This window comes from Gouania willdenowi, chromosome 16, assembly GCF_900634775.1.
Source record: "Gouania willdenowi chromosome 16, fGouWil2.1, whole genome shotgun sequence".
Taxonomy (NCBI): Eukaryota; Metazoa; Chordata; class Actinopteri; order Blenniiformes; family Gobiesocidae; genus Gouania; species Gouania willdenowi.
The window spans coordinates 1,575-9,866 of record NC_041059.1 but is presented as its reverse complement, the minus strand read 5'-3'; the positions used below and the strand labels follow the sequence as shown (position 1 = coordinate 9,866).

General features: G+C 43.1%; 1 long non-coding RNA gene across 2 annotated transcripts; it reads left to right on the top strand.

The window, feature by feature from the left end:
• The first annotated feature begins 1,334 nt into the window (after positions 1 to 1,334).
• LOC114478207 (uncharacterized) lies at positions 1,335 to 5,009 on the top strand. 2 transcript variants are annotated; one of them, XR_003675826.1, is made up of 7 exons: positions 1,335 to 1,506; positions 1,838 to 2,032; positions 2,409 to 2,514; positions 2,606 to 2,683; positions 3,951 to 4,375; positions 4,471 to 4,613; positions 4,731 to 5,009. It is a non-coding gene; the product is annotated as an uncharacterized LOC114478207 (long non-coding RNA). The 2 variants fall into 2 exon arrangements; XR_003675825.1 differs by lacking the exons at positions 3,951 to 4,375; positions 4,471 to 4,613; positions 4,731 to 5,009 and having other exon boundaries at positions 2,606 to 2,931.
• Positions 5,010 to 8,292: the final 3,283 nt, after the last annotated feature.

The window sequence follows — 8,292 nt, the reverse complement described above, 5'->3', positions numbered from 1 at the left end:
TAAATAATTTAATAAAAATTTAAATAGTGAGGTAGGAATAATAAGGTAGGGTAAGGGTTAGGGTTAGGTATGGGAAGGGGAAGTTGGGGTAGGAAGGAGGGGGGGGGGGGGGGGGGGGGGGGAAAGGTCTGTTCTAGGGTTAGGGTTAGGTCTGGGGAAGGTTTTTTTAGGTTTAGGGTTAGGTTAGGGTTAGGGTTAGGGTTAGGGTTAGGGTTAGGTAAGGGTTAGGGTTAGGGTTAGGGAAGGGGTTAGGGTGAGGGTTAGGTATAGGTAAGGGGTTAGGGTTAGGTAAGGGGTTAGGATTAGGGTAAGGTAAGGGGTTAGGGTAAGGTTTGGGAGGGGTGGTTAGGGTTTAGGGTTTAGGTTTTGGGGAGAGGAATAGTGTTTTACGATTGGGGAGGAGAAGGGGGTCAGGGGGATACAAAGGTGATTATGGGAGAGGAATTATATAAAAAAAACACACCATATACAAACAGACATAATTCATGATAAAAACATATCAGGGAGGAAAATCGTTCCCCTCCCTTGTTTCCTCTCCCATTGTCCTGTTTCTGTATGGCTGGTATCCCCCGCACCCATCCCTCCCCATTTATATTTGTTCTTTTTTAAAAAAAACTCCTGGATAGTGTATAAATAGATTTTAAGATAATAAATAGACACACTAATAAAAATTCATATATATATATATGTGTGACAGTAAAATAGCTGATAAATATTAATTCTAAAACGATATCATAAATACATTAAAATAATTTAAAATTGGTCCAAACCCACTCCTCCCCAAAACAGAACTAAAATAGAAATATATTATAAATAGAAGAAAAAAAATTTTTTTTGCATAAAACTGTAGGAGGGAGAGGCGGTGGTCCTGGGGCGGGTATCAGTGGTGGAAGCGGGTAAAATTTCATTCAAAATTGTAAAACATGAATGAAACATAGTAAAAAATATTTACACAATCATTGTGCTAAAAGAGCAAAAGTAAAAGACACATGCAATACCCTGTTCCATCAAAGAAGTCATTTCAAAATTTTAAAATTGTCCAACCCGGGGAGAAGCGCCTCAATCCTATAAATATATTAAAAAAACTTCCTTTTTCCTGATAAATAAATAAATAAAATTTAAATAATTAAAATATAAGTGCTGTCGTTGTTCTTAAGGTTTTTTCTAAAAAACATTTCTAGCAAACGTTAGTATCTGAAAAAAGGGGGGGGAAAGGAGGAGGAACCAATAATATATTAAAATATAAATATAAAAATAATAAAGCTTATAATTTAAAGTTTTTAAGAGGTTAAAACATTAAAATATGATTTAAAAAAGGCCGCTGCGCATGGGACCGTACCTTCCCCGGGTTCCCACTTCCGGTCAGCCATTTAAAGGGGGGACCGGAACCGGGGTGTCTCTAAGGTTGAACCCCCCCGGGATCCTCGTGGCCAGCCTACCGATCCACTGTCTCTCCACATACCGTCTCTGTCCAGTGGACCAGTAGGGGTTTCTCTGGAGGACCCGGTAAGTAAAATTATTAAGGCCAAATGTAATAAAGTGTATGTGGAGGGGGCTAACTCCAGTTCCGGTCCTCACCCTACTTTTGTGTTGGCCCACCCTGGTCCCGAGGCTGTTCCCGGTCTCCCCCACATACATTTTGTTGCAATGTGTGCATTTTATTAAGTATACAATATTTTTGTCCTGGGGAGACCAGGTTTTAACCACGGGACCCCCGCCGTCAGTTGCCTCATTTAAAACATAGGGCTGGTCATGGATGACGTTGCTGACAGCGGGGTTGGATGGGCGGAAGCGTGAGTGCACCAACAGATCCTGCAGGTTTTTGTTTCTCCTATAGGCTGTGATTCTTCTGCATCCCTGGAACTGTTGGTGCTTCTCCTGTAGTGACCGGAAGTTCCCATGGAGACTCTCGATTAGCCCGTGCAGCTGTCTGTGGAAGGTGGTCACCAGAGGCACCAAGAGAGGGGCGTCGCCAGAGTTGGTCTGAGGTGGTGCAGGGGCGGACCGGGAAGAGAACAGCCCCCCTACCTCTGTGCGTATTTCCCTTAAAAACCTCCTTGAGTAGCCCCTGGGTCTGAGTGCGTGAAATAATATGTGTGTGGCTTCCTGTGTGTCCTTGGGGTATGTGCAGATCCTATGAAAACGTATGAGTTGAGATTTAATGATTCCTCTGTATGTGTGTCTGGGATGATAACTGGTTTTATGTAATAATGTGTGTCTGTCTGTTTCTTTAAAATAAACCTTTGTTGCTAATTGTTTGCTGTCCTGAAATTTATTATGAAAAAAAAACGGTTGTATCTAAAAAATGTATCTCTGTGTCCTGTTTATTGTATTTGATATTAATATTGGGGTGGTGATTATTGAGGATATTGCAAAAATTAATGAATGTTTCTATGTTGTGTGTCCAGATTCCGAAAATATCATCCAGGTATCTGATGTATGTGAACGGGTGTTGTGTGCATTTCGAAAAGGCCGTTCTCTCCCAGTCCGCCATGTAAATGTCTGCATATGCTGGTGAGTATTTACGTCCCATTGCGCAACCACATATCTGTAAATAATATTCATCATTAAAAATAAAATCATTGTTGGTTAACGTGAGTTTCAGAAGTTCCAGAATGGCTGTATCCGGTCGGTGTGGGTCTGGGTGTTGGTGAAGGATGTTTTTTATTGCTTCTATTCCAAGGTCTGTATCTATGTTAGTGTATAGTGATTCTATGTCTATTGTGAAAAGAAAGGCGTGTTGTGGAATGGTTATGTTTTTTATTTTGTTAACGAATGCATAGGTGTCCTGGATGTAGCTGGGGTGTTTTTTGGAAAGTGGGTTGATGTAATAATCAATGAACTCTGCTATACGATAGGATTCTGACCCGCAGTCACTAACGATCGGACGGCCCATGGGAATTTTGTGTGGGACCGTCCAAGAGTCCGGGTCCTTGTGGATTTTGGAAGTAGGTAAAAGCATCTGGGACGCGGGGGGTCAGGACCATATAAATGATATTTTTGTTTAGCTGTAATGTATTTGTTAATGTATAATGTGTTTATTATGTCCTTAATTTTTTCTGCAGTGGCTGGGTTGTAATGATTTTTGTAATGGTATGTAATATTTCTTATTTTGTAGTTGTCTTTTTGCTTCCAAGAGATAATTAAAGCGGTCCTGAATAACAATTTGTCCCCCCTTGTCTGCAGGTTTAATTATTATTTCATTATTTTTCCTGAGTTTGTTTATTGTTTGCCTTTGGGCCAGAGACACATTGTTATGGTTTTTACCTTTGAGGAGGGGGTGTGTACGTAATAAATTGTTGTCCTGCTGGATAAGGTCTAACAGAGGTTGGGAAAGTGAAGCCGGGTTGGGTTCCCATAGTGAGGGGGCTACAAAGGGTAACCTATTGTTATTATTTGTGAAATTGAAATGTTCTGAGATTTTAAGTTTATTGTGATATAAATGGATGTCTTTGCGGAGTTCGAGTATAGTGGGAGGTTTTGGAGTGGGAATAAATGTGAGACCTTTTTCTAATATTTCATATTCTGCTCTATTTAACGGGTAATCAGATAAATTTAAAACGTTGGAGTTGGTGGGAGTGAATGGGCTGATGCCTTCTTGAATTAAAAGTTTAACTGATCGAGCCATGATGTTATGATTTTATCCGCTGTGTCTTTGGTCCAATGTACCGGGTCTGTGGGTTCTGTTTTGAAGAGGAGATTATTGATGTCATTGAGATATTGGTGTTTTTGGGTGATGTGACGGTTTAAGTGAATTAATCTGTGTTTTTGGTTGGTGTGGAGTCTATTGCTAAAGTTTATTAAGGTGGTGTAGTGGGTGGCGTTAGGGAAAGTTTTTTTTACCGTGTTAATACAGAAGTCGTATGCTTTGGTTATTGATTCATTTTTTACATCCTTTAAACAGTCGTTGAGTCCGAGTGCTATGATTACTTTTTTTACGTTTATTACAGGGGTGAGTTTTCGGAGGACGTAAGTGATGTGATAGCTGGTGGCTCCTGGGAAGCTGTCAATCTGGATTTGTGAGTGGGAAAATGGTGTGATGCGGGCCAGATTGGAATCACCGATGATGATTATGGGTTTCTGAGGTGTGTATTGCCAATCTATTATTTTATGGTTAGTTCGTGCATGTATGGTGGGTTCGAGCGTGGACAGGGGCAGAGGCACAGGGACACGGGCTGGTGGTTCGCTCGGGTGGATCTCAGCAGTGTCCAGGGCCAATGAGCATGTGCTCTTTGTAAGGCCCTGTAGCATTACATCATTTGTTTGATCCACCCTTTTGGCAACACGGGTGCTCTCAGTGCCCGTGTCCGGATCCCCAGGCCCCTCCACGCTCTCCTCTGATGGATCTGTAACCAGGGGTTGAGAAGACAAGAGTGTGAGTGAGTTAATATTTGCTTCCGGAATTGCTACATTACTGTGATTGAAATTTATTTGTTTAATGGTTGTACTTTGGTTCCCTCTGGTGGTCAGATTGGGTTTGACAGTCTGGGTTACTGGTAGGTTTATTGCCAGGTTCCCAGGGGCCACCAGCAACTGTGGAGCGCTAGGAGTGGGTTCCAGAGGGGTCACGGGGGCAGGAGTGGGAGTTTTTTCCTCCTGTGAGGAGAGATCAGGTACGTTTTTTGAAAGGTGGATGTCAGCTTTTGTTTTCTGTGTGTACTTTCCCTCAAGATGTATTTTTGGGGTGTTTTTGTTTTTTCTGATTTCTTTTTGTTCCTTGTTTCTTTCAGGAGCTGAATTGGTCACAGCTACCTGGGTTGCAGGTGCTGGCAGAGGAGGAAAATCCTCTTCTGAAAATGTGTTTTGTGTTGTTGTCCCTACTGTTTCCTGTTCCTGTGCTATTATTTTTGTGGTGTCGATGGTTTGTTGTGTGAGTTTGCGTCCAAATCGTCTATGTGCCCATTTTATTGCTTTGTTCCATGCTTCTGGCTGAAATGTGGTGAATTGTTTTCTGATATTATTGAGGGTGGTGTCGTAATGGTGAAGTAAAATGTCCAGGTTATTTTCCAGCCAGATGTCTGTGTTTTCTTTTACCCTTTGTAAAACCTCCTCACTAGGGGAAGCAGGTTTGATGAAGTGTGTGAGTTTGGTGGCTTTCCTGTGCATGCCTGGGGGGAATAGTTTTATTTATTTTAGCATTGGAGATGATGTCTGAATGGTGGATGATTTGAATGGCCTTAAAGTACAGTTTAATGTGTCTCTGTACCCAAAGGCTGTCCCGGACTCCCGTAGCAACTGCGGGTGCGGCTGGCGGGTGGTACGCGCCCCCCGGTGCCTCCGGTGGAGAGAGAACTGCGAACCTGTTTTTTAAGGGAATACTCATGTTAAAACGGGCGTCTGCAATATAAAAAGGTAAAAGTAATAAAAGGTTAAAGGAAATTAAAAGGCAAAAAATTAAAATATTAAAATAATAAAATTATAAGTTTAGAGGAAATAAAACAAATGACCTTAGATTTTTTTTGGGGGCAGGTGAGAAGTCTTTGGTGTTTGTCCCTAAGTCAGATCAGGGTGGGCACCAACCTGAAGGTCCTTGTAGCTGTAGGCGTCCCTTTTTGTAGTCCAGCCAAACAATGTTTGGCATGTGCTCCTGTAGATCCTTGTTTTTTTTGGAAAGGCAGGATTTCCTTCCCAGGTCCAGGGGACAAACACATAAAAAGTGAAAAGAACTCACCAGCAAGGTCCATGTTTTGATCCTCCAAGGTAAAAAGGTAAGAGAATAAAAAAGGTAAAAAGAGGCCCAACGTTTCGCCTATCCGGCTTCCTCAGGGGCAAGTGTGTTAATACCTGGTGTAGGCCATCTTTAAATAGTCCATTTGGTGGGAGGGGTGTTGGTCACGTGACTCCTCTCCTGAGGGAAAATTTGAGGAATGGTACCTTCCACTGTACAAGGGCTCCCCCTTGTGGGTGTTAGGGCCCACACCAAGGTAAAAGTAATTAAAAAGTAAAAAAATAAAAGAGTAAAAAAATAAAAAAGTTAGGGTAGGGTTAGGGTTAGGGTTAGGGTTAGGGTTAGGGTTAGGGTTAGGGGTTAGGGTTAGGTTTAGGGTTAGGGTTAGGGTTAGAGGGTTAGGGTTAGGGTTAGAGGGTTAGGGTTAGGGTTAGGGTTCGGGTTAGGGTTAGGGTTAGGTTGGGTAGGGTAAGGTTAAGGGTTAGGGTTTAGGTTTAGGGTAAGGTAAGGGTAGGGTTTTAGGGTTAGGGTTAGGGTTAGGGTTCTTTAGGGTTTAGGGTTTAGGGTTAGGGTTAGGGTTAGGGTTAGGGTTTAGGGTTAGGGTTCAGGGGTTCGGGTTCGGGTTAGGGGTTCGGGGTTAGGTTAGGGTTAGGGTCGGGTTAGTGTTCGGGTTAGGGTTAGGGTTAGGGGTTAGGGTTAGGGTTAGGGTTAGGGTTAGGGTTAGGGTTAGGGTAAGGGTTAGGGTTAGGGTTAGGGTTAGGGTTAGGGTAAGAAAACCACTTTTTACGGTACATTTTTGGTGGTTTTTGGCCAATAACTCTTGATCGGAAGGTCGTAGCGCCAAACGCTCGGAAACAGCCCCCCATAAGTCAATTTGAGCCGATCTACGTGAGTTGGAATTTTTTCTCTACGACTTACGGTTCCGGAGATATCGCACTTTTTTGCGAATGAACGGTACATTTTTGGAGGTTTTTTGCAGATAACATTTGATAGGAACGTACCATTTACATTTTGATGGTGGCAATCCCTACTAAGTCAATATAGGCCTTTCCAACGGTACCACCCACGTACCTGTGCGATCTTTCGTTCCCGAGATATGGCATAGCAAGATTTTCTCGTTTTTTCGCACTTGAAAAGTTCAAAGTGCTGTAACTTTTCGGTGGAACGTGCTAGAGGGATGGAACCAGTGTCGATACCCACTAAGTAATCTACTGGCTTTCCAACGGTATCACCCGCGTCTTTCTACGATGTTCGGTTCCCGAGATATTGCGATTTTTCAAATTTTCGTTAAATGCTAACTTTTGAACGGAAGGTCGTAGAGACTCGTGGGTGGTACCGTTGGAAAGCCCGTACCCGAATTATAGCAGACGGACGTTGGTTGCATCCTTCTAGCACCTTCCTATCAAAAGATACAGGCCATTTTGTACCTGCCATAGGCGGAGACTGGAGGCGAAAATTGACTAAGTGTTGACTTTGTATGGAAAATTGTGATATTCACAGAAAAGCCATTTCTGGGCCTTCTGAGTCGATTGGACACAACTTCCGGTTTTTGGTTGAGGTGAGTGTAACTCCGCCCCCTGACTAGATAGGAGGGCGGGACCAGAGTGAGCCTTTGTTGTAAGAGACTGGCTTTCCAACGGTCTTGGTCCCATGTCTCTCGGATGTTCCTTGTGTTTTTACTTATTTCGCTATCGTCAGCATATGTGCTGATTTATCAGCCTGAGTAATAATGTAAAGGTTAGGGTTAGGGTTAGGGTTAGGGTTAGGGTTAGAGGGTTAGGGTTAGGGTTAGGGTTAGGGTTAGGGTCAGGGTCAGGGTCAGGGTTAGGGTTAGGGTTAGGGTTAGGGGTTAGGGTAGGGGTTAGGGTTAGGGTTAGGGTTAGGGTTAGGGTTAGGTTAAGGGCAAGAAAACCACTTTTTACGGTACATTTTTGGTGGTTTTTGGCCAATAACTCTTGATCGGAAGGTCGTAGCGCCAAACGCTCGGAAACAGCCCCCCATAAGTCAATTTGAGCCGATCTACGTGAGTTGGAATTTTTTCTCTACGACTTACGGTTCCGGAGATATCGCACTTTTTTGCGAAAATGAACGGTACATTTTTGGAGGTTTTTTGCAGATAACATTTGATAGGAACGTACCATTTACATTTTGATGGTGGCAATCCCTACTAAGTCAATATAGGCCTTTCCAACGGTACCACCCACGTACCTGTGCGATCTTCCGTTCCCGAGATATGGCATAGCAAAATTTTCTCGTTTTTCGCACTTGAAAAGTTCAAAGTGCTGTAACTTTTCGGTGGAACGTGCTAGAGGGATGGAACCAGTGTCGATACCCACTAAGTAATCTACTGGCTTTCCAACGGTATCACCCGCGTCCTTCTACGATGTTCGGTTCCCGAGATATCGCGATTTTTCAAATTTTCGTTAAATGCTAACTTTTGAACGGAAGGTCGTAGAGACTCGTGGGTGGTACCGTTGGAAAGCCCGTACCCGAATTATAGCAGACGGACGTTGGTTGCATCCTTCTAGCACCTTCCTATCAAAAGATACAGGCCATTTTGTACCTGCCATAGGCGGAGACTGGTGGCGAAAATTGACTAAGTGTTGACTTTGTATGGAAAATTG